Source organism: Dermacentor silvarum, chromosome 1, assembly GCF_013339745.2.
Source record: "Dermacentor silvarum isolate Dsil-2018 chromosome 1, BIME_Dsil_1.4, whole genome shotgun sequence".
Lineage (NCBI taxonomy): Eukaryota > Metazoa > Arthropoda > Arachnida > Ixodida > Ixodidae > Dermacentor > Dermacentor silvarum.
The window spans coordinates 339,994,379-340,003,363 of NC_051154.1; the positions used below are offsets into that span (position 1 = coordinate 339,994,379).

At 44.1% G+C, this 8,985-nt stretch overlaps 1 long non-coding RNA gene across 1 annotated transcript; it reads right to left on the reverse strand.

Annotated features, from left to right (window-relative positions):
* Nucleotides 1–327: 327 nt before the first annotated feature.
* On the reverse strand, nucleotides 328–6,280 carry LOC125942322 (uncharacterized). Its single transcript, XR_007465004.1, has 3 exons — nucleotides 6,176–6,280; nucleotides 2,150–2,370; nucleotides 328–1,262 (listed from the first exon to the last, which is right to left on the reverse strand). It is a non-coding gene; the product is annotated as an uncharacterized LOC125942322 (long non-coding RNA).
* Nucleotides 6,281–8,985: the final 2,705 nt, after the last annotated feature.

Below are 8,985 nucleotides of genomic sequence, written 5' to 3' on the forward strand. Positions count from 1 at the left end.
GTAGTGCCCGGTACACACTGGGCTCAAGGGAAATGAGAAGGCTGACCAAACTGCTCGAGGATCCCTACGAGGAACCCCTGATCCACCAGAACGACATCCTCGAAGACCAAAGAGACAAAAATACAGCCACCTACACCCAGACCGTACAGGGAAACAGGCCAGGTACTGGCACTTCTTACGAACACACATCATCATCAACCTATATTTATGTCCACTGCAGGACGAAGGCCTCTCCCTGCGATCTCCATTACCCCTCTCTTGCGCTAGCCGATTCCAACTTGCGCCTGCAAATTTCCTAACTTCATCCCCTCACCTAGTTTTCTGCCATCCTCGACTGCGCTTCCCTTTCTTGGTATCCATATTGTAACTAATGATCCACCGGTTATCCATCCTACGCATTACATGGCTTGCCCAGTTCCATTTCTCCTCTTAATGTCAACAAGAATATCGGCTATCACCATTTGCTCTCTGATCCACACTCTCTTCCCGTCTCTTAAAGATAGACCTAATATTTTTCGTTCCATCGGTATTTGTGTGGTCCTCCACGCATATCCATACATCCAAATACTTCGCAAGATGCATACACCCTGCCACTTCCCTTGGTGTAGGGAGCGGCCAAGTCTCGTCCATGTAATGTGGATATGTAAGCAACGACTTCCAAACTCTAAATTCACCCCCTAACGGCGCAAATTCCAAGTAACAGGCAGCGGGACGTTTGGCTTGCTAGCAAAAATCTAGAGAGCCAGAGAGCTCTTCTCGATCAATCCCAGCGAGCCACAGAGACCAATGGAGCTCTAAACTGAGGCACCCACCCACCACCCAAGACCCTTAAGAGAAATAATTTAAGTTTACACTACTACTGCTAAAGAAAGATATTGGTCCACTTAATTCAAACTAAAATTTTCTAAATTTCTCAACTAATTCAATATATAGTGGTCGACCTATACTCATGTTGGACCTATTTTTTATTAAATACGGTAAGCACTAACTCCACAAAGAAAGGTAGAAGTGCTAAGCTGGTAAGGTCAATATACAAAGTCTGTCCCAGAAGTTTGAGCAGTTCATGTCACTACATTCTCTGCCGCGTTTTTGCTGGCTCACTGCACAAACTTTTGGGACAAGCCCCGTAGCTATCAGTACCAGTAGCACTACCTTTTTTGCACGTCAGTGAGTTTCTGCGCCAATTGCCTGCGCACTTCTTTCAATCTTTTTTTTCTCGTCTTCCGGCGTGACACTGTTGCCCATGAAGATCCGGAGGAGGCCTGCGCAAGAAAAGCAATCACGAGTACAAAAGTAATGAAAGCATCTAAACAATTATTTCCAGCATGCACATTGCAAGCTCCCAACAATATGCCCACGGTTGAATGAAATATTTTTGCAAAGCTCCATTTTCAATAACCAAACTGCAGGTTACTTTTTGCATGTTCACTCACATGCCTCAAACTCTTTCTACAGTTTTAACATAAAAAATTTCAGTAGCAGATGATCGCAACACATTGCTTTAGCACTAGCTTTGCTTTTACTATGGCTATTTGCATGTGCTATCTATACATGAGTAGATCAGTTAATGCACACAGCTAGCACCCATCAGAACCAGTAAGGATAAAAGCTAATGATAGACTAAAGCATTCTGATTAGCACTGGGGCTCTCAACTGTTAACACTTAGGCTTGCTCGTTTATCATCTTCCAGAAAGTGAAGCGAAATTGCACCGTAGTAGTGCTCCTACAAATCCGCATTCTCCTTTGCTGATGTAATTTCACTGCACTTACCGTTGTCAAGCAATTCTCAGGCACACTGGACAGTGCTGCTATGCTTGTGCTCACAGTACATCAAGACAGCATAAAATTGTAATTTCTTCAGAATGAAACAGACCACAACTGTATGTAGATTAATAGCATGCATGTTTTTAAATGTCTCCTTTATATGAAATTTGGTTGATACGAGCCACTAGTTTGGACGTTTTCTATAGCAATATTACATTCAATAGTAAAAAGCCCACTACTCTGAGGAGTTATCATTAAGGATGGCACATCAATACAGGTTAAATGCACTGTTTTGTCGAGCGTAGCAGCACCTTCAGTAGTTGTAACAGTTCAGTGCTGCTATATTTGAAAAATTATTTTCATTGGAACAGTATGTTCATATACTTTTCAAGGATGACAACTTTTGTGGTGTCACGGCTGGTCTGGCCTCAGTCCTTCCCTTGGATCGCGACTTGATGGACAAAGTCCCGGTCACGCTTCTGTTCTTAAGCTCATCTGGCATCCAATACATTGTGGACGCCATACGGCAGAACATAGTCAGACGTAGACCGCAACAATGTCCCCCAAGCAGCCTTTTCTATCCATTGCCCGGATCCAGCATACACCTGCAGTATATAATAACACATACATAGCTTGTAGCTCACAGGTTTTATAATGGACGATATACACTATGCATTTTCTCAACTCTACTGTTTTCTGGCATTCTGGCACATTTATTAGTTGTAGTGGGCTGACCTGCATGAGCAGAACTAAATTATACAGTAAAATTTTAACAAATCTTTTAGACACTCCTACATAAAAATCTCCCAAGCATAAATAGCAATCACTAAATTTGTTAAATTGACAATGATCTGCAAGTATATTCACTGCTATCTATAGCTAGATGAACTCACTAACATCTACCTTGACATTGGGTAGCCGAATTTCAAATACATGTGTTGTCTGTACGACCACTCTTTTTTTTCGTTGATCTGTGCGGTCACTAGATGCAATATAGAAATGTGCACAAGCATTGCGTTCCAAGGACTGCATGATTACATAATTATGCCATCAACATTAATGTACACATACAAAAAAAACCTTCACACAAGTGACATGGCTGAATAAACGTACACTAGCCAACTGAAGAACACATGTAGCACGCCTGCCTGGCAGTCCTGGCAAGGAATTTTGTAGATCATGCCGGGATATCTTTCTTTTTCGAGGCAGTCTTTGACTCGGACGAGTTGTTGTTTTAGCTTGCTTGAAGGGACGTGGCAGATTCGTACATCATAATCTTTGAAAATTTTTGACATTGACTCGCTCATGCTTCGTGCATAGGGGAGAGCCGCCCGTTTCCTTGTTCTCATCGGCCTGATAGGGGGTTCAGCGACACGCTTTTCTTCAGTCTTTATAAACTGGTCGTGCCAGCCATTACTCACTAAATCCTGCGTCACTCTCTTCAACTCATCTCTGCGTGCATCAGTAGTCGAGCACAATCGGAATGCACGGGTGAACAGTGTAGAGGCAACAGATCGTTTGTGTCCAACGGGATGGGCCGAATCAAAGTGCAGATATTTCCCTGTGTGGGTAGACTTCCGATAAACGCTTGTTGAAAGGCCGGATGCAGTACGCATGACTTCAACGTCAAAGAAAGCCAGGCGACCATTAACTTCTTCTTCAATGGTGAATTCTATTGTGCTTTGGAAAGAGTTCAGGTGCTGCAGAGAAGGTACGACGTCTTTGCGGCGGATTATGGAAAAAACAATTGTCGACATACAGCAGGCATAATTTTGGAGCGGGCTGGAACGTCGTGAGGGCTTTATCTTCAAGGGCTTTCCAAAGCACAATAAAATTCACCATTGAAAAAGAAGTTAATGGTCGCCTGGCTTTACTTGACGTTGAAGTCATGCGTACTGCATCCGGCCTTTCAACAAGCGTTTATCGGAAGCCTACCCACACAGAGAAATATCTGCACTTTGATTCAGCCCATCCCGTTGGACACAAACGAACTGTTGCCTCTACACTGTTCACCCGTGCATTCCGATTGTGCTCGACTACTGATGCACGCAGAGCTGAGTTGAGAGTAATGCAGGATTTGGTCAGTAATGGCTACCCTGGCCAGTTTATAAAGACTGAAGAAAAGCGTGCCGCTGAACCCCCTATCAAACCGATGAGAACAAGGAAACGGGCGGCTCTCCCCTATGCACGAGGCGTGAACGAGTCAATGTCAAGAGTTTTCAAAGATTATGTTGTACAAATCTGCCACGTCCCTTCAAGCAAGCTAAAACTACAACTCGTCCGAGTCAAAGACTGCCTCGAAAATGAAAAATATCCCGGCATCATCTACAAAATTCCATGCCAGGACTGCCAGGCGTGCTACGTAGGCTAGACGGGAAACTTTAAAAGAAGGCTACAGCAGCACCGCAATGATGTAGCCAAAGGACACACGGTTTCCAGCGCCCTAGTAGAGGATCATGAGAAGACTGGTCACAGTATTAACTGGCATTCGGCTTTCATCATCGAAAGAGAGAAGAAATTATCATACCGATTGCTTCTTGAATCATTTTGCATACTACAATCTACGACTAACACAATAAACCGGACACGGGGCCCCCTCCCTGAGTTGTACGCAAGGGCCTTATGTCTTCCGACGCATATATAATAAAGATCATCATGCATTCGTTCATTTTGAACAAGGCACCCGTAGTGGGTGCCAAAACGTCAATCTGTTGTTTTTGTGTACTTCAGTTGGCGAGTGTACGTTTATTCAGCCATGTTCTTTCCTCGCCAGACGAGTTTTCGTCAAACCCTAGATTTCATCACACAAGTGACCATTACCATAAAAAAAGATTAGTCCACCAATTATGTTTTCTAGCGCCGTTTTGGAGACCTGTGTCACTACGAGCGCAGTGCACCATCTAACTTATAGTAGAAGTACAATTTCATTTTCTATAGTTATTTCTTCTGTGTGGCGACAATTTTTTATGAGCTTGGAAGACGCAGTGAAAATGGCCATCTCCACAGGCATCGAGATCGCTTTATGGCGGCTTAGTTAAAGGAGCCATCAAGCTAGTCTCGCACACAGCTGTTTCTTTATGCCCACTATCCCACTGCTGTCATTTCTGCACACTCTTAATTTTACTACCACCAGCAAATGCAGATAATCTGCAAACACTTCTCGTACATTTGTATGCATTGAGAGCAAGCATAGTTGTGCTTTCATGGGACACTGTTCTACACAGGACATTGTGGCAATAGTGTTAAGGAACAATAAACCCAACTAAAACATTTATGCGAGACAAAAATACCAGAGCAAGCATATTACGAGGGTCAGATTTTCTACTTGGCCACTCCAGCCAACCAAAAGTGGCTGCAGTAGAGTGCTGTAAACTGACCCCTCTTCATTTATTTTGGTTTGCCTGGGGTGTAGCAAGCCAATGACAACAGCACCAAAGGGGCGCCATGTGCTCGGCCACTTGCGGAAAGCAACATGCGATCATGATGCTGCATGGCACAGCTGATTGACATAAGCTGCCTGCATACATAATTTATAAGAGGAAGCCACTGCCGGCTTAAGAAGCCTCTCCCAGAAATGCTGCCACACAAGCAAATGCGAACAGGCGGATGACGAGTGCCACGTTTGACTCGTGGATTAGGATCACATGGCAACGTCATACAAGAACTGTCTCCTTGTCCTTGATATGTACTGTGGGCACCTTACTGACAGCATCAACGCTGTGCTCTCCCAAGCTTGAATGGACATCGCTATTATACCAGGTGGCATGACGGACCAGCCTCAGCCACTTGACGTCTGTATCAACAAGCATTTTGAGGATGGATTGCCTGCGGAAATACTTCGCGATCTGGCCGAGTCATAAAGCATATAATCTAACAGCAACAGGTTGTACTAAATGCACATAACTACCGCAAGTGGCGAGCTGGGTCACTGCAGCATGGGACACACCAGGAGGCTTGATTGAATGCTTTCAAGGAGTGCAGCATCTAAAGTGCACTAAATGGCACCAAAAAATTGTCTGCTCTTTTATGCTGACAATGATAAGAAGGTAAGCAACAAGGCTAGCAGCAACAACACTGCATGGGCTGGGACGGGTCGTGACTAATAAATGCTGTTCGCGTTTTGTGTCTGTTGCCCTAACTTGTCCGGCTTACATTCAAGAAAAACACTTTTTTTCACCGGCTTCAGACCTTCAGGTGCTGGCTTAGGAGTGAGACCAGCCTACATTTCAATAAATATGGTACTCGGCCATAAATCTAGTTTGTGGATCATACACAGCTACTTACATTCATAAAGGAAAAACAAATGGGACATAACTCAGTTTCTTTCCCCACTCTGAAATGTATGAGCCCTTTCAGCGCGTAAATGTAACATCGATCCTTAAAAAACAGTTCTACGACTTTTCAAGTTACCTTTCCGTCATCTCTTGAGGATCCGATGACAACATCGATGGCCTCTCCAGTGAATATGTCCATGTCAGCTACAAAAGAAAATGTACAACTTTTCCCTTGAATTGCCAGGTCTCATAAAAGGTAAGGATTTAAGACTTCAAGAGCAATATAGGAGTCCCATGCTATCGAAAGAGCATAATGTAACCATTACACATTGCCGGGGTATAAACACCAAAAATGTCTGTCAGGAACATTATGTGGGACATACCACACACTGGTACCTTGCAAACATGACCTGTACAATGACGCTGCAGTAATACATAGGTAATTATTTCTGCCTACACTCAAGGGACTCGGGTACAGTCAAGCGTCGTTAATACGTACCCGCTTAATGTGTAATTGCAGTTTAAATGTAGTCGCGAAGATTCCCCCACCCAGCCCCCATTGAACCCCATGCCTAACCGCTTAAGCCGTAGTCACACATTTTCCCTCAAATGGTTATTGCATACTATTTTCTTTCTAGTTCTACACGCACAGGCACAAATTCGGCAAAATTTCATGTGCGGAGATGTTCGATTCTCGAGTTGCGACACCCGGACAACAGCTGCCAGCGATAGGGACCTTAAAACATGGCCATCATGACGCATTTCCTGCTCATACAGCTGTTGCCGAATGCAGCGCACAGGAGCATGGCCTTCGAGATTGGCTTCTGGTAACGCAAAAATGCTACCGGTAGGAGGTGTGAACTCACTGTCGCCGCCGAATCCAATCCAATTCAAGTAGTAATCGCGCAGAAGCACATTTTGTTGCGATACATTCTTATGGACGCTCCATTTCTGCCATGGTTCTCGCTTTAAGGTTTCGTATAAAGTCCAAACACGCTAACATCACCGCGTGCCATACGCTGTATGTGTGAGTAAAAACTTGCAAGTGTCAGCCGACGTTTGCTGCTCAATCCAATCTCACGCGCGCGAGGGAGAAAGGCGGGGCAGAAGCATGCTTCTGACGCGAGTGAGGCACAGCGGAGGAGGCGAGAAAGTGGGGGGTGTTTGCCTATCTTGAAGCAATCTGCGACATAGAGGAAGTGCGCGTCCGCACGGGCTTCGTCTTCAAAGCAATCTGCAATGTGAATAAAGTGCAACTAGTGCTGGTAGCTTCATGTGCGCTGTGCTTTCAACCTTTAGTTCGTAATGACGGCACGAAGGTCAATTCACTGGCTGCTCTTGCTGCGCCTCCTCACTCCAGCGTTGGGACATCCGAGTTTCCACGGTCATCGAGAGAGATGTGTTCATGTTTACCTGTGCGCGCTTTAAACCGTGCTGGTTAACTTAGTTGGTAAGCGATTGTTTAAATCTTTATATGACTGATAAAACTACTATCCTTAGTTCATATAGTTGTTTACTAATTTGAAATCGCAATCGATGCTTCGCCTATCGGGTGAAACTGACATTTTTTTTCTTCATTCCGCCAGTGTGCTTGCGGTCGCGGTGTTGTCGTAGTATTCTGTTTGCAAGATGCCGTCATCGCAGCAAGTGAAGATATTTCTGGGGTTTTACGTGCTAAAACCAGTTCCGATTATGAGGTACACCGTAGTGGAGGGCTCCGGATTAATTTTGACCCCCTGGGGTTCTTTAACGTGCGCTACAACGCAAGCACACGGGCATTTTTGCATTTCGCCTCCATCGAAATGCGCCTGCCGGGGCCGGGATTCGATACCGCAACCTCGTGCAGCAGCGCAACAACGCCTTAGCTAACTGAGCAACCACGACGGGTGGCAAGTGAAGATAACAAATTTCTTGCTGCCTACCCAAAAATAAAGCCTGTCCGAGAGTGCATGTTTGAGAGCATCGCGACGTAGTTCTTTTCCGGCCAGTAAGTAGCTGCTGAAGTGACATTGGCTGCTAATCTGTACATCATTTAGTGCATACCTAAACACCATTAACGGCCGACTACGTATTAACGAGGTTTGACTCTATGAATAGCAATCATCAAAAGCAATGACTGTGAAAAAACAATCTAAGTACAATGTTTGAACTGCCATACAAGCAGCCAAACAGAACCACTACATGTAACACAAATCAAGGAACACGCTTTGCTTTGTACAACCCTATTTATAAAATAATCTATAATATCATAGTGTGAGGTTTTTCCAAAGGTAAGGTGCAGAACACCAGGCACATGCTGCAACTGTGTCATGCACTGGCAGCAAAGCCTAACGATGCGCGATCAAAATGTTTCCGAGTTGTTCAATGCCCGGCATACCAGAAATGGTGCTTGACTATAAATTTTATGAACAGTCAAGAGTGTGAACTGCATTTCAAAAAGATCTCCCCAAGAAAAGTTTACTCCGTGCCTATAAATTTTCTACTAAAAGGCAAAATACGGTCCAAGATAAAAATTGTCAAAACTAAGTTTTTCGCATAGAATTATGAATTGAACAATTCAATTAGTGTTTCTTTGAAATTGTTCTGCAGTTTCAAAAATAGGTGCATTTGCTAAAAATTTAAGTTATAAAATCGATTCTTTTTCTGGAATAATTTGTCTTAAGCAAAAAAAAGTTATGACTGCTCTGCACTGTCTTCACTGCACTGCACACAACAGCATGCACAGAACAGGCGATACAGTGTCTGAGCTCTTTCGGTTATGGACTGAATATGGCACGTGGGCCCTCAGCAAGGCAATCCATTATGTTAGCTACAGATAGGGTGATGCATTCTCTATATATGTATTGTTACTGGGTGCACATTGTATTTGGATGTACTGCACACTTAAGATATCTGGGTTCAGCATGTGACCAAGTACTGTTTGTTCTGAAAACAGATTATATATTT